The sequence below is a fragment of the Sus scrofa genome, chromosome 8 (genome assembly GCF_000003025.6).
Source record: "Sus scrofa isolate TJ Tabasco breed Duroc chromosome 8, Sscrofa11.1, whole genome shotgun sequence".
Lineage (NCBI taxonomy): Eukaryota > Metazoa > Chordata > Mammalia > Artiodactyla > Suidae > Sus > Sus scrofa.
The window spans coordinates 138,050,560-138,072,964 of NC_010450.4; the positions used below are offsets into that span (position 1 = coordinate 138,050,560).

The 22,405-nt window shown below is 42.5% G+C and overlaps 1 long non-coding RNA gene across 2 annotated transcripts in view; it reads right to left on the bottom strand.

Annotated features, from left to right (window-relative positions):
* Nucleotides 1-22,405, bottom strand: part of LOC102167132 — a 690,997-nt gene that overhangs the window by 95,037 nt on the left and 573,555 nt on the right. The gene's annotated exons all lie outside the window — the stretch shown is intronic.

Below are 22,405 nucleotides of genomic sequence, written 5' to 3' on the forward strand. Positions count from 1 at the left end.
AGGTGTCTGTTTTCTTTTTATTTATTTGCAATTGCATCATTGTTCCCCTTACATTTTTAGGACCAGATACTTGTTCGGCGGATTCCTTTAAAAAACTGAACCTGCCATGTGACCTCTGACCCACACTTTCAAGTTGAAATACGGGGATGGCCTAGTGCATACAATGTGTGCTGTCCTGTTTTCAAGAATAATGTGAAGACCAAACAGAAATAATCAATAACAAAAACAAAACAGGTTCTCCCGACCAGAAGAACAAATCAGATCTGGCATCTGTACCCACCACCTTCAGTATTTGATTGATAACTGTGATTTGCTGACTCTCTCAATTACTCCGGTTTCATTACAGACTGAGAAATATGCCAAGCCCTCATTTGGCTTTTATTATCTTTCTAGCTTGTGCTTGCATAAAATGCCCCAAATTGGCATTTCAGGGAAAGGATAGGTAAATTAACTATAGCCAAAATAAAACAAAAACCTGTCTTCAATGTGATCCTGCAATCAGTATCAAACCACATTATTGCCAAAAACCATGTAGAAATGCACACTTATCATTCAGGGTACTGCAAAGCAGCATATAACTTGTCCTAAATTCTTCCAATGTGCGGCTCCTGTGCACATCTGGCTTTCCTTTCACTGTGCTAATAAGATCCTCTTTCTGGTCTCAGGTGAACAGAACCATTTTCCAGTCCCTTGTAACCACCTCCTTCCTTGGCATCTACTTGGTCGCTGATGCACACAGGATATGCTTTTGTAATGCCCTTGAACTGAAGGGGCAAATGGAATATGATGCCAGCAGTGTTTGAGTATTTTAATTACATAAACTTTGAAAACAGCAAAAAGGACAAATTTTGTCCCTTTTTTTCTGGATGGTAAATATTAGAACCTTGAACAGTTTCCCATAGCATCCTTAAGAGTGGGAATGGCAAAGGCTGCTGGACTTTGAACTAGCAGCTCGGGAAACGCCGGAGCCGCCTCGACAAGTTCAAAATAAAACTTTCTATCTCTGGTCACTAAATGCTAGGGGCAATCTTCAGATAGATTAACCTCTACTCTAGAGTTAGCCTCTCTAGTATTTACTATCTTTGTTCATATTTTGTTAGATAACCTTAGCCAGAAAGGCAGCTTCTGCCTTTTCTTTGATTTGTAGCGTCTACAGTCACCAACAGGACGGTGGTGGATTTGTTACAATCCAGATGTACACCAGAAAATCAACATTTAAATGGTGCCACATGTACACAATAGCATTTTGCATTCAATTTTAGTTGAATGCAGATTTAAAAACTCCAGGAAAAGAAAAGGCGGTGCCCCCTCTTGAATACTCTTTCCAACCCGGGTGTCAGTATTTTTGTTGACATTCCTCTTCGACAGTTAACACCTGACAGTGGTTGTTCTCGTCACCCTGCTCTTCCAGCCAGCGCCCACTGGGGCTCCTTGCCAATGACCATGTGTTTGAATGGAATGTGAGATGAGAATGAGAATGTGCTCGTCTCTATAACAGCAACGTCCCCGCTGAAACTTGAAGCCGGGCCGCCTTACCCTTGACCCATGAGCAAACACTTGCAGCATAGCTACTTCTTTTTATCCACCCACTCGAGCTACATTCTCCCCTGGGTCACTGATATGCCATCTATTTCCTGGCCTACATGGGACCCCTTGGCAAGTTCTTTCAGTGTTAGGGTACCTTCAAACCTCTCTGCGTGGCCTTCCCAAGTCCAAACACAGAACTTTGATATAGTAAAGCAGGTACTAACTTTTTGATATGTCAAAAAAACAGAACTGAACAATCATCTCTGTCATACTGTTCTTGGATGAGGCTAATGTAGGACCTGTATTAAATTTTGCTTGCTTAATATCTACCTTAATTTTCACCTTAACATTTTATCATTTTCTTCAGACCACAAACTTCTAAGTACGTATTTCCTATCTTTGGAAATTTTGAAATTAAAATATATTTGAGTAGGATTATATGTAATTTAAAAAAATTATTTGAAAAGTAAAAAAGTCTATATTAAACTGCTTTTCCATTGTTTTCTACATGGTCTCATTCTTGTAAAAGAAAAAAAAAGCTTTTCATAGATAATGGTGTAGAAAGTCTCATGTATTTCCCTACAGATCAGCAGGCTGGAGGCAGAACTGTCACTGAAAGAGCTCTCTATTCTGTGACAGCATTAGCCTTTGGAATCAGTCTAGTTTTCAGCTATAGTCTCTCCTGGATATGTTTACTAACCTGAGAAACACCACACCTGGAAGAAAGAGTGCAAAGAGTGAAAAAGCAGAGGCTCTCCAAGAAAAGAAGAAATTCTTAACAATTTAGTCCATGTTTCCATGAAAATTCTATATTAAGCACCATGCTTATGCGCTGGTTCCACAAGGTTCAAACGGTACCATGCCTGCAACACTGCGTTGTTGGGATGCTACCACATACCTGGTTCATAATCCCTTTGTTTCGAATGCACCATAGTGATATATGATTTCTACTCCTCGGAGCCTCAGCATTGTTTTATGAGCTGGGACATAAATAACATAATATCCAGATTACATGCACTTCCTTTTTCATCACTGTCACTGATCTCATGCTGAGGAAAAAGGGCAAGACTCCAAAACAGTTGTCAGTTGTGTGACAAGTAAAGACAAGGGTGGAAAGACAGGTATGAAGTCTTATCATAGCCTCATGCCTTAGAGAGGTTTTCGAATGAAAAGATACCTATCTCGTTTTTCATTCGGTTATTAAGTTCCAGGCACTGCCCTCTGAGTTTAGAAGCTAATACGTCCTGAAAAAGACGACGACTTTGAGGAAGCTCTTGGAGAGCCAATGATGAACACAAACAGAAGCAGCTCCTGTTCTCATGGAGTTTAGCGTCTAGTGATCTTTAGCATGAAAAGATATTTTAAGTGCTTGAATCCATACTGTGTTGCACTAGGTCGGGAACTGGCAAAATTATGGCCTGAAGGGCCAAACCTGGCCCACCATCTGCTTTTGTAAAATTTCGCTGGAACAGCGCCATGCCCATTCCTTTACATATTGTCTGTGGCAGCTTTTGCACTGTAGCAGCAGAACTGAGTGGTTGTGGTGGAGGCCATATGGCTTGCAAAACCTAAAATATTTACTATCTGGTCCTTTACAGAAAAAAAAAAAAAAAAAAAACAACAAAAAACAAAACACCTTGCTGACCCCTGTACTAGGTGAAAGGACAACTTTCAGATAGCACCTTTATCTGTCTAAAGCTGGGTTTAATTCCTACACGTTACCATGTACACCAGTAAGGAAACAGGCCCAGAGAGGTTAAGTATCCCACCAAAAATTGCACAGTCACCAAGAGATGGAGCTGGTACTAAATGCTGGTCTTCTGACCATGGGTGGCAGCCAGGGTCTTTGTTTATTCAGTAGCACACACCGTGCTAAACCTGGTTCTGGGTTACAGCAGAGGGAAAACTGGGCTTATTTCCTATCTCTAAGGAGCTCACAGGCAATAGAGCTCAAAGCCCAAGAGTTTCTTTGTCACATAAAAGAGAGATGGTAAGTTGTTCCCTTCTTAAAAAGTGCGAAAGAGGCTGTTAGGTGGTCCAGTTTGCTAACTTCGTTGTTAGAGATGCTGATAAGAAAAGAAAACTGCTTTCACATTTTATCCTCCAGGGTTCTGTTTGTGAAATAACATCACCGGACTCAAAGTGCATTCTTGAATACTAAGAAAAGGCGCTCTGCAGGCATCACCGTGTCCTTAGCACCTAGCAGCCCTTGGTACTCGATATATTTTTGCTGAAAAATAAGAATGTTCTATAGGACTTTGAAGAGTCTACTGGCTTTGCTCTAAATTTCTGAGTCTAAAATATTTCTTTGCATTGGATTTGTAAGAATATTGCTTTTGGCTTTCAACTGTTGCTAAAGAAAATGACTAACCAAGAAGATTTTTTTTTTGGTAAGCAATCTTGGACCTTGAGAGTTTTTAAAAACACTTTTTTTTTTGACTTCTCAGATCTTAGCTCTAGAATTTCAATTCCTCACTTAAAACAGAGCTGAAAAAATACTCTTTTAAACTATATTAATTTTAGTCAACAAATCAGTGACATGCCAAAGCCATATTGAAGCCTGAGGCAAAAGGAAAAAGCAGTAAAATACTGCTACTGTTCTTTACTTAACATTTTGATATTTTATTCATCATGGATTTTTTGGGTACCAATTGTGATTTTTAAAAATATTGCATAGGAATATTACTTAGGGTGATGAGTAGTCGAGTTTTGGGGGCAGCCCCTTTAAATTTAGCTGCAAAGGCAAATGCCTTACCTCATTCTAATCCCACCCTGTACCAAGCCGAATATGTTAAAGCTATTTTTCTTTCACTGAAAATAGTGCAACCAAGCAGGGCTCTGTGAGGCTTCTGGGCACACAAGCCTTTCTGTGGCTTCCATTTCTTGTTTTTAGGGAATAAACTTCAGCCTCCATGACCTTCCCTGAGTTCCAAGGGCAGCTGGTCCTCGGGGAAAGGAGGGGGTGCAGAGACCAGGGAGGAGCCGTCAGGGGGTCAGGGGCCGAGGGCGCAGCCTTGGGGCAGATCCCGGTTCCTCCTCAAGGAATATACATACCAATAGCTTTGAGCCTTTCTGCAGAACTGAAACCCCCAGCAGAGGGAAGAACGACTTGATGAACCATTCTTCATTCCAGAAGGAAGGAGGACCACAGAACCAGTCCTGGGGCCACTAAACACCAGCTCTGAAAGGCAGTGCAAGCTTGCCCCGCCCCTGATCCTTATCTGGGGCCCTGTTTTCCACTCCCTAAACTATAGAACTGCTATGGAAAGTTGAGAGGTTAAGCTTTATTTGGGGTGAAATTAGGACTGAAGCCCGGGAAAGAGCATCTCTGGTAGCTCTGAGAAACCACTCTGAGGGTGCAAGGGGGACCTAGGATATAAGAGGGGTTCCCAGCAAAGGGAAGGTAGTCGGGACACACGATGTGCAGAAAACTGGACTGACAGAAGAGGACAGAAACCAGCTTCTATGGGAAGAGGCGGAGGTCTGGGCTTCCCGGAGTCACTGCCTTGATGTGCACCTCGACGCGGGCACTCTCTCTGTTTCTGCCCGGCGTTCCCCCAGGGCTCACGGGCCCACCCTCGGGAGTGGCTGTTCTCACAGACGACCGGGACATCTTTCGTTCTGCCCACTAACGATGACCCAAAGAGGAAAGGAGGAATATCAAGGTATAAGCCACACAGCTGAGGGCGGTGCCTGCAGCCGGGCACACGGTTCACGGGTTTGCTGCTGGTTTTGTGAAGGCGGCTCCGAGTCACAGACATCAGACATCATGGATGGACTCTGGTGTTTTTCTAGACACGAGGGACGCAAGAATTGGGCTCATAAACATCCTCGCCTAAGAATGTCTACCTATCGAAGACCCGCTTTCCCAGCTTCCCAGAGCACAGAGGGCCTCACTCCCGGTGCCCCCCGAGCCCCTCTCAGGGGCTGCTGCAGGTCAGCAGCTGCAGTGGCTCGTGTTTTACTCCATGTGGAGGCTGATGGCAAGGGCCAAACTCCAGTTCCCTTATTTGCTCCTTTTTTTTTTTTTGGCTTTTTAGGGTCCCATCCACAGCACATGGAAGATCCCGGGCTGGGGGTCGAGTCAGAGCTATAGCTCCCGGCCTACACCACGGCCACAGCAAGGCGGGATCCAAGCTGCATCTTTGACCTACAGCACAACTCATGGTCACGAAGGATCCTTAACCCACTGAGTGAGGCCAGGGACCTAACTGGCCTTCTCACGGAAACTAGTCGGGTTCATTACTGCTGAGCCACAAGGAGAATTCCTATTGCATTTTTCTAAGCCATGATTCTCTTGTATAAAATCTACAAATTGAGTTTAACTGTTTTTATGGATTGAATGTATACATCCCTCCAAAATTCATACTTGAAGTCCTAACCCCCACTGTGATGGAATTAGGAGGCAGAGTCTTTGGGAGGTAATTAGATTTAGATGAAACTGAAAGAATGGAGCCTCCACGATGGGATTTGTGTCTTTATAAGAAAAGAAAGAGACCAGAGCTCTCTCTCCACCATGTAAAGACACAGCAAGAAGGCAGCTGTCTACAAGCCAGGAAGAAGGCTGTCACCAAGAGCTGGCCAAGCCCCCTAGTCGGTGGTGTTTTGTTACAGCAGTCTGAGCCAACTATCAAACACCTTTCTAGCTTTTCCTTTGGTCCAGCTGCAGACATACAGAACAGCTAATTAGTCTTATAATAATCACCTGGAATATGCATTATTTGCTTAAAATACCTGTCGGTTACTTGTATGTGCTTGTTTGAAATTTATTCTTGGAGATTTCCAGTATAAAAATCCATGGAAACCTTCAGATTTAATCTGGCACCATTTTGGACTCCTCCGCAAAAAGTAGTCCTCCTGTAAAGGCCACTGTTAATTGAAATCATAGAAGGTAAATAATGACCTGTACAATTAAATTCGCATATCTTTTTTTCCATTACTATATCATTGTTTAGAAAAATTAATTTTTTCCCCTATTTTAAGCCCTACTCAGCTCTTAAGGTATCGAGACCACCAATCTGGGGTTTCCAAAGCTAGCCTTCCTTCTAACCAACGGACTATACATCTGGGGTTCTCAATATCCCTCAGTTTTGAAAACTGCCCAGAACAACCCACAGGACTCAGGAAAGCATTATACCTATGAGCACAGTTTTATTAGAGCAAAAAGAGAGGTAAACCAGAACCAACAAAGGAGGTTCATAGGGTGAGGTATGAGACGTGTCCACACGTGAAGCTTCCAGTGTCATTTCCATGGGAGTCCGAATGCACCGCTCGGCCAGCGCATCAGTGTAGACAACATGCACAGGATGCTGCCAGCAGGACAGTTCCTACAGCTTTGATGTCCAGAGTTCTACTGGGATTTCATTAAGTGGGTAGGAATGATTGAATCAGTGCCTGTGTGACTAAACTCCAGCCTCTCTTCCCTCCCTGGAGGTCCAGTTGTTATCAGATGAGGCAAAGTCCAACTCTCCAGTTACAGGATGGTGTTTCTGGTGTGGCGCCCACATGGCAGTAAACCACTTAGGGGCCCACCATGAATAGCAGAGACACTCTTATGACTCCAGAAATTCCAGAAATTTATAGGATACCTCCCAGGAACCAGGGAGAAAGGCCAGCCAATTGTTTACTATATAGGTCTAGCTTTTAGGCCAATCCTTAACCAAATGGTAGACTCTTAGCCTTTCCTTCGTCTCAGTAAATGAGGTCTCAAGTATTCCTACAACAGAGTCAGGGTTATTGGGAAAAGCCTCTGCACCTCTGTAACTGGCAGTTTCAACATGGACGTCTTCCACCTGCACCTCGGAACAAAACTGCCTTTAACCCTGCTAATGAATAACTTTGCTCAAAGCTTCCCGTTGTCTTGCCTTTGCCCATTCAGTTAGGTTGCTGGGATGACGAATGCAGCATGACTTTAGACTGAGGATTTTAAATCTCTCTGAGCAACTTGATTTTGGGCTGTGATTACTTTCTGCTCTCACTGCCAGTTCACCATCATGGACCCAACAGAATGTATGCAGGTTGTGAGAGAAGAAAGAATTAGATTTCTGATGAGAAGCTTATCATGAAAATAAATTTGCCAGGTGTTTCTGAGAGAAAGAATTAACAAAAATTATTCCCTAATGACATTGTATTGAAAATAATCTTTCACAATAAGAGTCATATCTGATGATTTTCTTTGGCTGTTACTTCATTAATTTCTTTTTTCTTTTTTTTTTGTCTTTCTGTCTTTTCTAGGGCCGCACCCGCGGCATATGGAGGTTCCCAGACTAGAGGTCTAATCGGAGCTGTAGCCACTGGCCTACACCACAGCCACAGCCACGCCATCACGGCAACACCGGATCCTTAACCCACTGAGTGAGGCCAGGGATCGAACCCCGCAACCTCATGGTTCCTAGTCACATTTGTTAACCACTGAGCCATGACAGGAACTCCTTACTTCATTAATTTCTAAGAAAAATGTTAAGCTTTATAAAATGCACAAATAATTGCTCCATTTGTTTAAGTAATCTTTTCAACTATATGATCAAGCTGATTACTAAACTGGCTTAGTACTACCTACTACTGGCATGATTATTTTAGAAAATATAATAAGACACCAAATGTGAACTCAAAAAATAGGTTATCAGCTATCCATTATCTTTGGTAGAATAATGGTAACTTGGATTATTTCGGTGAAATTTCTCCTGAGGGGCCCATGTAAATTAAATTATTGATCAGCGTTGTTTAGTTCCCTCTAGCAATAACACATATCTAGACTTTGCCTTGGCTTTGGGGTCGACGCGGTGTACTTCCTAGCCCTCAACCATGTGGCTTGCTTTGGTCACAAAGATGTGAGCGGATGTAACAAAAGTAGAAGACTGAGATGTGCTTGTGCCTGGCCATGCCCTGTGCACCTCTGCAGGTACCACGAGGGGACCAGCCCCTGGATAGCTAAGGCGATAGCAGCTTGGACCCCAGAATCATCACACACGGAGTGGACCTGAGTCTAACCCACAATAGACAAGAGAAGACTCAGATCTAACCCTCAGCTTAGAGTCAAGACCAGTTAAGCCCAGCCTAGTCAGCCAAACCCGAGCTGACCTACACAGCACAGAATAGAAAAAATGTTATGTTAAGCCACTGAATTTTATGGAGTCATTTGCTAGGTGATATTATTGTGGCAATACTGACTAAAGGAGAATCTGTGCCTTGAAGTAGGATGCTGCCATAGCAAATACTTGAAGTGTGCGGCATCAGCTTTGGGACAAAGTGGCAGAGAGCAAAGAAACTTTGACAGGAGTCTGGAGGAATGTTATTTGGAAAAACGATCACCTGTGAGAACAACAAAGAAAGAAAAGAGTTATCTATTGAACTCCCAGCATTGGAGAAGATTCCAAGCCAGCAAAGGTGCGGATTGTGACCAGATGCCTTTGATGAGGTCCTACAACATTGAGATGAACTTAGAAATGAACTCACTGATGAGCAGGAATAAAAGACAGTTACTTAAGCCATTGAGATTTGGGATGCTATGTTACACAGCCTTCCTGTGGCAATCGCTGACAGATACAGGAGCTGAAATCTACATTAGTTTTATCCAAGATCCCTATGATCTTCCTTCCTCATATAAATACTGTCCGACTCCTATTGTGGATGCTATGAAGATTACAAAAAAGAATTAATTAGCTTACAGAATTACTGGTACCTGTGAGTAAACACTATTTCAGATGAAGTAATTTAAAATAGTATATTTAATGAAAGTATGGTTAATAAGTTTAAATATCAAAAACTTTATACATAAAAATATATTACATATATTTTAATAGGCTCTAGCATCCTTACTACAAGACATACCTTAAATATTGAAGAATTGATGAAAACTCTAAATAATTCAATAATTAAATTATGCTATATTTACTAGTTCTGCCTGTCAGTGAGAGAATAATAAATATTCTTCAATTTACTTTAATTGCTGGTCAATGAAGCTCTGACCAAATTAAGATATCCTGGAGTTGAACTGAACCAATATGGCTAGTGTAGTTACTTTGGTTTAAATCACTCCTGGAGTCTTAATTCTAGGAAGAGACCTTGTAAATTGTAGCACAGTACAAGCCAACAAGGTTGCAGTGCCAGGGTTCGTGTTTATGCCTGAGTCCTGGCTCCGTGCATTACCCCCAAATGAAGACCAACTAGAAGTCCCAACACAAGACGGGCTGCCCGAGTGGATTTCCAGCGTTAATGCAGCTCGGACATATTTCCTCGCCTCAGTTGTCTGATTGAGCAGGAGTATCTATATCCAAAAAAAGGGCAAAGCCCTGCACTCAACGGTACCATAGAGGAACCTGGTATGGCACCATAAGAACCTGAACATGATTCTTATGGGGCCGAGAGTTTCCTCATCGGACAGAAACAACAGAGTCCATACTTTGTATTTAGGGAAATTTTGTGCATTATTTCAATCTCCCTGCCTTCCGCTGGGAGCCCATCCATCAAGAAAGGAAAATAAAAGTGCAACAATGGACACAAACAAGAAGAGAAAAACCCTCCTTGTTATGGGATCCACCAAGTCAAGTTCAAATCTCAATTGTGTCAAACATTCCAAGCTGACTCTAAATCTTCAAAAATATTTGCTCCGGGTATACATTCAAACATATCCAGGAAACTCATCCAGTGAAAAAACAATTTCTTATCCCCCAGTGAGCTTTCCAGTCTGAGTCATGAACCTCATAAGAGAGACACCTCACCACACACCACAGATTTCTTCTTTCTTTCGTAGCTAGGAAAAAAATAGTCTGTCTCCATCGCTTAACTTGCAATTTTATTCCCTCTGCCAAACCAGACCTTTGGCTGTCCTTTCCTTAAAAATATAAACTTTCCTAGTATTACAGACTTGAAAAAATTTTCTATAAGCAGAGGGTTGTTATTTTTTCTTAGCTTTTGTTTTGTTGGCTGAAAAATGAAATACAAAGAAATATATCATTTTTTAAAGCCTCACTTTAATTTGCTGGATGATGATGGAGCTAAAATATGTGCTTTTAATATGGAAAAGTCAGGAGACATTTCTGTATCAACAAAACTAGGCCTTAGTAAGAGTCAACTGAATGGAATCTTGGAGTAAGATTGATTCTGTAGGATTCTGTGATTTTAAAAACTCCTTTGTTAGGCCCTTCCGAATCAACGGGAATTATTAAAACCAAGGTTATTGGCATCCATCGAATTCGATGAGACCCACTGGCATCAAGGCTCTGGAATCCTGGGATTCGCTTGGGAAATCAAAGGCTACAGCAAGAAGCTATGAGCACATTTCCCACAGGCAGGGGGGTGGAATGACTGAATATCTAACCAGTGCCAAAACATCGCATCGCACCTCCTCTCCTTGAGAACTGAACCTGTCAGCTCCTAAATTGTACGCATTTTCAAGCAGTTAGCACAGTTTACTGTCTGAAAACCATCACAGCACCCCCACTCTTAAAGCAAATTGCTTCATAGATGTTAAGTTAAAGGACAATGTTATACTTCCAATCATGTTTGGCAGACAGGAATCATGTGTTCCATGTGTATTCTATCACTGGCCCAAGAGGGAGGAGCGGAAACCACTGCTCATTTCTTGGGGGCATATAAGAGTGACTGTTTTGGGGGGGGTTGTTTGTTTGTTTTTTAAGTAAATGAATTCAAAAAAAGCTTGCACTTCATTACTTGGAAACTTTGATGTCATTCTAAGAGACACTGGTCAGGTTTCTGTGTTATTTCACGTCTACAAGGCATCCAGAATTTCCATCGGCTGTGAATCCTGCTACTAAAATTAGAACTCCGCAGTTGAAGCAACCTAAGTGGGTTGGAAGTAACATTTGTTGGTGCTCTCTTTATAACTCTGTGGTTTTGGTAAGTATAGGGTGTTCGAGGAGCTCACTGGGGACTGATTTCTACGTAGTTAGCAGTAGCCAAGTTCAAGGGGTACGATGCCTGTTTGAGATTTTTCACTTCTACTTCACTGCATTGGAATGCCCTGCTCCAGTTTGGCTCAGAGATGCTATTTCCTCTGAACTGGGGTTACAAAGAAAGCAACTGGCTTTTAAACACAGTGCCTGAGCCATGCCCTATATCTACCAGCAGGAGGGCATGCACCCTGAGCCGCACCTCTCTTCCTAAAGGCTCAGATGAAGGCCTCAGTCCCTTCCCAACTTAAAACCCAACCATTAATATTCATGTGAATTTGTATCAAAGGGTTCGGGCAGAGTGAAAAGCAACACATTGGAACATCATAGAATAACTTGAAATCCCTAAGCCCCAACTTCCTCCGGAATATGCTTTACAAAGTGAAGAATCCCTGATTTTGATTTTATCTTAATTTTTTTTGGTACAGTAAAAGTAAAAACAATGAAAAACAGATTTAGATATCAGAAAGCTTGACTTTTACCCTTGGCTCAGACAACAAATAATTAGATAATTCAACTGAGTTTTATATTTATGTGTATTTATGAGTGCTCACTTACATGCGTGTCACAGTGGTAATCGCTGGAATACAGAGGAAATTGACAGTCTTTGCTCTTACACAGGCCACAGACTAGTGGTAGGAACGAGGCAGACACTTCATTTTGGCAAGTAAGGACTTCACCAGTCTACAGATGCTATCAGGAAAGTGGAAAGGTTAAGGTAGCTGATTTTTTCAACTGGGATTTTATGATTTGGTGTTAAAAATTTATCCCACAAGTCAAATTATCTTCAAAACGTACTAGGAACCAAGCACTGTGCTTTGTGCTTTGCGTGCACGCGGTCCCTTAACTCCCAGAGGAAGACAACGGGGCCAGCGAGCCACTGCTGTCGTAGACAGATTGGTTGCAGAACTGGCAGACCCATAACTGGAACTCCAGTCCGTTTCCAAAGGCCACGCCTTCACACCGGATATAAAACCACCTCAAAATAAGAACAAACAAGACTGTCCCCAGGGGTGTGATTAAGGTGGAATTACGGCCTGAAAGACACAGGGTGGACTGAGATGTTGAGAGCAAGAGGGAGCAGAGCCACGTCTCGATCACATCTGTTTAGAGATTAAGTACAGATATGTGCCATTCTACTTCACAATTTATATTTTCCTTATCAAATCCTAATCAAGAGAAGAATGTGAGCTGGAATGCGGTGGCTGGGAAGCCTAACACACGTATTTGTCCGCATACACTTACTGCTGGCTGGCCAAAACCATGTGACAATCCACAGAGGCAGCAGCACGGTGTCCTGGAAAGAGTCGGGCCCGGGAACCGGACTCTTGCCAATGACTCTGCGGCACTGGGAACCCATTTCCTTCAACTGGGAGGCAGTGCTCCTGTCTGTAACACGTGGCAGTGGATCTGGTTCAGTTGTTCGCTTTTGCGCAAGTTCCCAAAGGAACTGAGCTGCATGATATTGACCGTCTAACTTCAGAAGCAGAAAAGCCCACATCCACTCAGTACGCACACTGTCCACCTCTGTTTCCTGCTAGAAACACTGTTCCCTTCTCTAAAGCTCCCCTGACACACACCCCCCTTCCCTCCTCATCTTCTTCCTCTTCCTCCCTTTATCGCCTCTCCTCCTTCTCCGGCTTCCTCCTGTCTACCTGACCCCTAGTCATTTCGTCAGGTGTTAACTGGGGAAGCACTGTGTTTGGAAGCTTTCGCTGTCTCCCAAAGTCTTGGTTCTGCATCCTCCAACCAGCATCTGTACACGCAGCCCGCGCTTCCGGTCACCGAGGACTTGTGAGGGCGGGGATATAAAGTGCCCGGTGCTTGAACCATGCTCGGCACGTAAGAGCACCCATGGCCAACATCGTCACCACCGTGGTGACGATTACTGAGCTTATGACATCCTGTTTTGCTTCTTTTCTTTCTTCAGCTGCACCTGCCGCTATGGAAGCTCCCAGACGAAGGGTCAGATGGGAGCAGCAGCTGCTGGCCTACACCACAGCCACAGCAGCAATGGATCCAAGCCACGTCTGCGACCTACACTGCAGCTTGAGGCAATGCCAGATCTTAACCTACTGGGAGGGGCCGGGGATTGAACCTGCGTCCTCACTGACGCTGTGTTCTTAACCTGCTGAGCCCTATCGGGAACTCCGTGACACCCTGTTTTTTATTAGCCTTTTGATCCCCACGTCATCTACTGTTAGCTTTTATAGGGCAGGGACCATACTAGCCTGACTTGTTGCATCGGCAGCAGCTTAGCACCGTGAGTGACAGGAGTAGGTAAATATGCCCCAATCATTTAATGTTAAACAACATGTAGCAATGTACATAAAGAGACATGCAGTCATGCAGCAAAGCAAGCTGAGCCTTTAAATATTCTCGTGGGATTGACCGAAACATGCAATTGAACCTAACTTGCAACGGGTCAAAGGGGACCTGCTGTGTAGCACAGGGAACTCTACCCAATATCCTGTGAAAGTCTACGTGGGAAAAGAATCTGAAAAAGAATGGATGTGTGCACACGTATAACTGAATCACTCTGCTGTTCAGTAGAGATTACCACTACACTGTACATCAACCGTACATCAATAAAACTTTTAAAAATGAAAAAAATAACTTGATGTTATGAGGGCCGAAACCAAGGTTTGAAGTAAGTTTTATGGAGACATTGAAAAAGAAGTAACTGATCTTCCCTGGGAGATGGAGCACACCACACTGGAGTCGGTGACTTAACATAGCTTTTTGGCCGCGCCCATGGCATACGGAAGTTCCCAGGCCCGACGCTGAATCCGAGCCACAGCTGCAACCTACACCACAGCAGCAGCAATGCTGGATCCTTCACCTGCTGTGCCACAGTGCAAAGCAGAGGTGTGAGGGAGGGATTATCTCACAGAGGAAAAATGGTATAAAAAAAAGTAATGTGTTTATACGACTGACTTACTAGATCCTTGAAACAGTTCACTGGGGTCAGGAAGAGGTTTACTCAAGAATACAGAGAGATGAGAACGGGAGGGAAGAAAGTTACGACTTTACGTATCAAATGCTATGCTTTTAAAAGGTAATGCACCGCTTTTGGAAAGCTCTTCTTCATCCCTCAGTCACGGCTCAACCTCCCGCACCGTCTAGCCTGCATCTCACTGCGAAGCTGGGGACGCCTCGGTCTCAGCTATGGGACTGGGATCACAGTTTGACCCCTTGACCTTTCCGCTTCCCCGCCCTCCCCTCCTCCCAGCCTGTCAATCCTGTCAACGAACACCTCTCAAATTCCGATCATCACATCCCTTCTTTCTGCCGCTACCTAAATCCAGATCTCTCAAACCTCGTCTGCCCGGCCGCCTGCTCACAGCACACCCTTCGCACCGTGGCCAGTTACCTCTGCAACACCGAACCTGGCCTTGATCCATTAAACTTCTGCTCTAAACGCTCATCTGCCAGAACCGCTGTTTATCCGAATTTTAAGACGACATTTTGTGTGTTCACTTCGGCAGCACATATACTAAAATTAGAATGATACAGAGAAGATTAGCATGACCCCTGCGCAAGGATGATGCAAATCTGTGAAGCATTAAAAGAATCATCATCCCTTTTTGTGAGAGGAAAGTATTTTAGCAATGCTCCACATGCTCAAAGATTCACCTTGGGAACATATATAATTTATATATATTATTTCCTCTTATTCTAAAACCATTTTTTTCCTAAGCACTTTATCATAGTTGCTTTCTTAGCCCCAACGGTCTATAAAACAGATCCTGCAGTAGATAACTTGCTAAGGCTTTATTGGAACTGCAAACCCAGGGCAGGGTGAGTGAGGGTGAGAGGGAACCGAGCCAGAGGAAGAAGTGCAGTTATGCAGGAGACCTTCCAATGAGGCTTTCAGAAATGACTGTGTCTCAGACCCGTCCCTGGCAGGGAAGGCTGTTAAGAGGAGCGCGTTTTCAGACTCCCTCCTGGGTCACTGGTCCAAGTTTGGCCCAAGAGCTGTTCGTGGCCCTGCCCTTCCATGTGTGTTGCCTGGACCTTCCTAGAAAGCCACTCAGGACACCAGACCCCACCCTCTACCAGGCCAGGCATCATCTGAGTGCACAGGTAAGGAGAGGGCGAGAGCATCTTTGGGTTTGGTCACGCAATGGAGCTGATGGCCTGCTATAGGCCATGGTGGACACCACGCCCTCACCCGGGGGGTCCCGAGACAGCCAGGCAGCATGTGGAGGTGAGGCAGGTGGCCGCAGCAACAGGGGTTCTCTCGAGCAAGCAGTCAGGGGCCAAAGCGTCTGCTCTGGTAGAACTCTCCATGTTTCCATGTTAAAACTAAATCTAAATCTTTATGCCAAACTACCTAGTTTCATTAAAAAAAAAAGAATGAAAGAAAATAGTACTATTACTCCATTAAAAAAAAAATTACCTGCCGAAGTCCATACTCACAGATAAAACACCCATAATTTAATATTAATTATATCAATAATATTTCCAGCAATTATATTATTGAATAAAATGAGACTTTTTCCTCTCTCTCTCTTTTTTTTGGCTGCCCAAAATATTGAATTCCGGGTCCAGGGATCAGATTCGAGCTGCAGTTGCAACCTATGCTGCAGCTGCAGCAATGCAGGATCCTTAGCTCAGCCAGGGATCAAACCTTCATCCCAGCGCTGCAGAGACGCTTCGATCCTGTGGTGCCACAGGGGAAACTCTTGAAGTTCAATTTTTTACAGCTCAATTCTTCTTAAGAATACATCCTATCAAGGATATACAGTAAAATACTGAGTGTAAAAGTAAATTTCAAGATGAGCTCTGTGTGTTTATGTCACTAAAGTGATATATAGTTGGTTTACTCATTTCAGTTCTGTTGAGTTTTTAGAATTAGCGCTCTCTCTCTCTATGTATTTAATTTTAAGGTAATTTTATTTTTTCAGTATGAAAATCATGTATGTTCCTAAAATGAAAACTATATATAAAGACAATTTAGAGAAGTTTTGTCCTATAAATTAACTACTCTCTTTACCTTATATCTTCCCATTTTAAAAAACCATTTACATTTTTTTTAAAAAAAACAACAATTTATAACATTGATTTATACATCCAAAATTTCTTTTTGCAACAATACAACTATTTTTTTTTCATTATGCCATTACACATAAGGTAGCTTACTATTAAAAACTGCATCTTGATTTTTTTCACTTGAGGTATCTAGTCATTCCTTACCAACCTATATAAAACTTTCTTATTCCTTGCGACATATGCAAAATATTCTCAATTTATTTATTTATTTATTTTTGGTCTTTTTGCCTTTTCTAGGGCCGCTTCCTATGGCATATGGAGGTTCCCAGGCTAGGGGTTTAACCAGAGCTGTAGCCACCGGCCTACGCCAGAGCCACAGCAACTCGGGATCCGAGCCGCGTCTGCGACCTACACCACAGCTCATGGCAACGCTGGATCGTTAACCCACTGAGCGAGGCCAGGGATCGAACCTGCAACCTCATGGTTCCTGGTCGGATTCGTTAACCACTGCGCTGCCACGACGGGAAGTCCATCAACTGAATTTGGAGAAGCCTAAATCAGAGGTGCCGTAGTTCCTCATTTTCATTCTCAGTGTCAGTACAATGTTGGGCACCTTGATATGATTCATAGCACAGTTAAAGAGATACTACAGCGAAGTGATTGCTAAGAGCATTTCACTGCAAACTGTCTAAAAGACAAACACTACAACCAGAATGTCTGTAACCACCTCCTCCTCTCCCTGGGCCATCTCATTAGAATATCTAATCCCTCTAACAACCTTCTTGTGGACTGAATGTCTGCTCCCCCCACATTCATCTATTGAAGCCCTAATCTCCAACATGACAGTATTAGGAGGTGAAGCCATTAGGAGGGAATTAGGCTCAGATGAGGCCATAAGGCTGGGGTCCTCAGGATGGGGTTAGGGTCCTTATAAGAAGAGGAAAAGAAACCTGAGCTCTCCTTCCCAGCCATATGAGGACAGAGCAAGAGGTGGGCATACATGCCAGGAGAGGGGCCTCACCAGGGACTGAAGTGGCCAGCATCTTGATCTCAGACTTCCCCGCCTCCTGAACTGTGAGAAATAAGTATCTGTTGTTTGAGCCACCCAGCCTATGATATTCTGCTACGGTATCTCCAGCTAAGCTAAAACTTCAACATTAGTCACTCGCAGATGAATCTAAGTAAAACATGTAACTTAAGACCACCTATGACCTTATAAATTATGTGTATTTATTTTACGTGAATTTTTCTTTCAGCCACAGCCCCAGCTACTTCCTTCTACCTTACACCGCACTTGAGAAGGAGCTGTCTTCTTGGGATCTAAGGGCAGGTATGTCTTTCCTATAATGCACATCCTCTTTGTCCTGAGTGATTTTGTCATGGGCTGGTTGAGCCTCCCTACACAGCCTTGGCTCTCCCAGACTTCAGCCTTTTCTTTTCTTTTTGTCTTTTTGGGGCTTTGCCCACAGCATATGGATTCCTGGGCTAGGGGCTGAATCAGGGCTGCAGCCCCAGGCTACACCAGAGCCACAGCAATGCGGGATCCCAGCCGTGACTGCAACCTACAACACAGCTCACAGCAATGCCAGATCCTTAACCCACTGAGCAAGGCCAGGGATTGAACTTGCGTCCTCATGGATACTAGTCAGATTCGTTTCCATTGAGCTACGATGGGAATCCCCTCAGCCTTTTCGATCAGAGCAGAATAAAGAAAAAAATTAGGGCACAGAGTGCAATAAGATATTGACAGAACAAAGTACCATGATTAACTTTTTTAATCGGGGGAAAAGTGACTTCTCCATTGTCTCCTACCTTTAATTCTTCATAACTGTTCTAACATCACTTCCGAACACATGTTTCTAAGCAAAGCTACATGGTTGTAGGATGAATGAAAGAAGTATCAGTGTTACCTGTCTTTGTTTCTCCCACTGGTAAAGTCCTGCCATACTTTATTTTGGCATGCATGGCACTGATGAACAGAAGGCTTCAACGACACAGAGAAACCGGAGTTGACCACATTCTACCATCTTTCATATAACGTTACCATAGCCTAACCTTACCATAGGGTGTCTCCAAATATGAAATTTGCTAAGAGGCTTTTTTAGCATCAAAGAGAGTCTGAGGTGGGAACGGAAGAACGTTGCTCATGGTATCCCGTTACCCTGATGTGAGGAGACAATGGTCCCAGCTTCTGCCCTCTCTCCACGTTCCTTTACTGGCGCCTCCCACAGAAGAGATCGGGTCACGTGATGTGTCAGATGAGACGATCATTGGGCCATGTTTTCAAATGAGAAGGCTGACTGTGCCTTCAAGATAGGACCTTGGCCTGCACACCTGATTTAACACCCCTTGGCCTCCATGCAGGCCAGGTCAGCCTCTTTGCTTTCTGTTCAGGTTGCTCTGTGGGAGGTGAGGTGGATGCAACAGTTGATTGGGTAGAGTAGATGGCCAGACAGCATCTCGGGAATTTATCGTGGAGTAGAAGACTCTCTACCCCTTTCTCCAAAGCTGGCGTCCTGGGCCATAACCTTACGTAAACAGTGACTTAGAATTCTGTACACATTTGACATTTTCTTTCTGTCTTTAAAACTCAGCAGAGGAGTTCCTGTCGCCGCACAGTGGAAACCGATCCGACTAGGAACCATGAGGTTGTGGGTTCGATCCCTGGCCTCACTCAGTGGGTTAAGGAGCCGGCGTTGCCATGAGCTGTGGTGTGCGTTGCAGACGCGGCTCGGATCCTGCGTTGCTGTGGCTGTGGTGTAGGCTGGCAGCTGCAGCTCCAATTCGACCCCTAGCCTGGGAACCTCCATATGCTGTGGGTGTGGCCCTAAAAAGACAAAAGACAAAACCAAAACCAAAACCAACAACAACTCAGCAGAGAAAAGTAAGTGTATTTAGGCTGCATTTTTGAACACTAGCACTGACTCTGTAATGTCATGTCCTTTTGTGTCCTTGGAACGTGCTTCCTTCATAGAGATCATCCATTAACCTCTAAAGACCCACATACTCATATCAACGAATAAGAGTCTGGACCTAGACTGGCTGAGTTCAGAACACCTGATCTCCACGGAAAACCTGTCTGATCCTGAACATCAGTTAAACTTTCTGTACCTTGACTATTTTGTTGCTCGACAGCAATATTAATAACATTAATAACACAGTAATATAATATCTTATAAATACATAGCTACAATTACAGCTGTAATTGTCTGCAGTAAGACGAAGAATATGAATATATATAAATATTATAAACATACATACATGTATTTCTCGTACACATCATACACGTAAAATAGTGCTTGGCTTATGAACTGGAAATTCTGGTTTACGGTTTTCATTATATTGTTTTTATAACCTTTATAATTTATTCCATGGTAGTTGTAGGAAGGCAGGTAGAACTATGCCAGAGATAGAATTGAAATATTTTTCTAAAGGTGTATATATATATATATGTATATATATATGTTAATGTGAATATTTGTAATAATATGGTAATGTAATATAATAATGTGAGTAAAAGCAAACAAACAATTAAAAATATTTTTGTGAATAAGGCGATACAACCAACTACAAAATTAAATAGTATTCTTTGATCTGTGATGATTTAATAGCAGATGTATTTAAAAGTAGGAAATTAAGCTCTGGAGGTCTTTTGCAAGGCTGTAATTCTATAGCACAAAAAGAACTATTCCCCGTTTTGAGATGTATGCATGCATATTTTCTATTAAGATATACGTAGAGAAAGAAAGTTAGGTAGAAATACATTGTAATCCAGACTTGCCTACTTACAGATGGTAACATTCTGTGCAATAATAATGCTCTCAAAACCATTTGCAAATGTGTCCAGCAACAACTCTGCCTTTAATGATGAAGTTTCCACAGTGGCAGATGGCAGAGTGCGCAGCGAAGGATGCTGCCGACCCGCCAGGGTTATGGCTGTCACTAACGCGATCTGGCTCCAAAAGCCAAAGTCTGTTGAGGTCACACTGGTTATTGCTCCATTGGAATGACTTGATTGATCACATTTGTGGATCGTCCATAAATGAGAGCCTTTTAGAAGGGGCTCTTGCAGTTTCATCATGCCATGGGAAAGTGATAGAGAGAAACACACAGTGTCTGCAGTCTACAGACATATGAGAGAAACAAAGGGGCAATTTATGAAACTTAAGAGAAAAATACTGGTGTTGCTGTTCCCTCTTTTTGTCTGAATGGTTAGACAGTCTACAGAAACAGCACAATACTACTTTTAGTATCCATGTCATTTAGGAAGAGAAAATGAAAATGGAACAAGACGAGAAAATCTATTGTTTATGGAATTTTAAAAGCCCAGCAGAGATTATTGCTCTAATGGGAGCAAATAAATGTAAACTGAGATCCAGTTATTATCTCAGCACCTAAAATTGGCAGACAGTACAGATAAAAGAAAATAAATGAATAAACTGCAGTGTCCAAGTGAACACTTGGGATACTTTGAAGAAAATTATATACTAGTTCATGAGAAGTTTAACAAATCTACCAATTATAAAGTATAATGTACTGAAATCTCTAAGTTCCATTTATATGTGTGATAATGATTTTATCAAAAGTGAGAGAATGTATCTTTCAAAGTCACATTTACTCTCAGATCATTCCTTAGGCACTGGAAGGAACACAGAGCAACCTTCCCTCATTTATTGAACAGTAACAGAAAAATTACATAAAAGTATTCTCTCATGTCATTGCCTAAAATAAGAAGCATGCCTCTTGTGAATAAAGTTTCTGATTTCTACTACTACTAATAATAATCCTACAATAATTTTCTCTTTTCAAAAAATTCTAAGTACTTTACTTATGTTATATATCTTCAATTTTTTTGAGAGCCCTGAGACTTGTTTACAGATTCCATGAGGAGCCAAGCCACTGATGAGCTGAATCAGAGATAGGTGCTTTTTAAATATTCAAGGAATTTCATAGAACTAGAACAAACAAATTTTAAAATCTACATGGAATCACAAAAGTTCCAGAATTACCAAAGCAGTCTTGAGGAAAAAGAACAAAGCTGGAGGTATACCCAATAAAAATCAAGCAGTATGCATTAGACATGATTAAGAATTTTTTTTTTTTTGTCTTATGTCTTTTTAGGGCCATACCTGCAGCATAGGAAGATTCCCAGGCTAGGGGTCGAATCTGAGCTGTAGCTGCCAGCCTATGCCACAGCCACAGCAATGCAGGATCCGAGCCACATCGGTGACCTATGCCACAGCTCATGGCAACGCTGGATCCTTAACCCACTGAGTAGAGGCCAGAGATCAAACCCACATCCTCATGGATACTGGCTGCGTTCATTAACCACTGAGCCACTATGGGAACTCCATGATTAAGTGTTTTGCCCACACTAATGTGTTCCAGAAAATGCCCTTTATGTATACATTTTACCCCGTAAAAGTTTCTTTCTTTATTCTCTTTAAAAACGTTCCAACATTAGCAAAAAAAAAAAAAAAAAAAGAGAGAGAGAGAGAGAGAGAGACTCATGATAGCAATAAAAAGAGGAAAAATTTTAGGAATAAATTTAACCAAGGAAATGAAAGATAAATATACCAAAAAAAATACAAGACATTGATGAAAGAAGTTGGGAAGACATGAATAAATGGAAAGATACCCACTGTTCATGAATCAGAAGAATTTATACTATTAAAATGATCATACTACGCAAAGCCATCTATGGATTCAGTGCAACCCCTGTCAAAATTACAGTATTATTTTACACAGAAATATTTTTAAAAATCCTAAAATTAATATGGAACTAAAAAAGATCCTAGGCAGCCAAAAAAATATGAGAAAGAACCAAGTTGGAGGCATCACACTTTGTGATTTCAAACTATATTATAAAGCTATAGTAATCAAAACTGTGTATCAGTGGTATAAAAGCAGACACATAGAGACACGGAACAGAGTCAAGAGCCCAGGAATGAACCCAAGTATGTAGGGTCAAC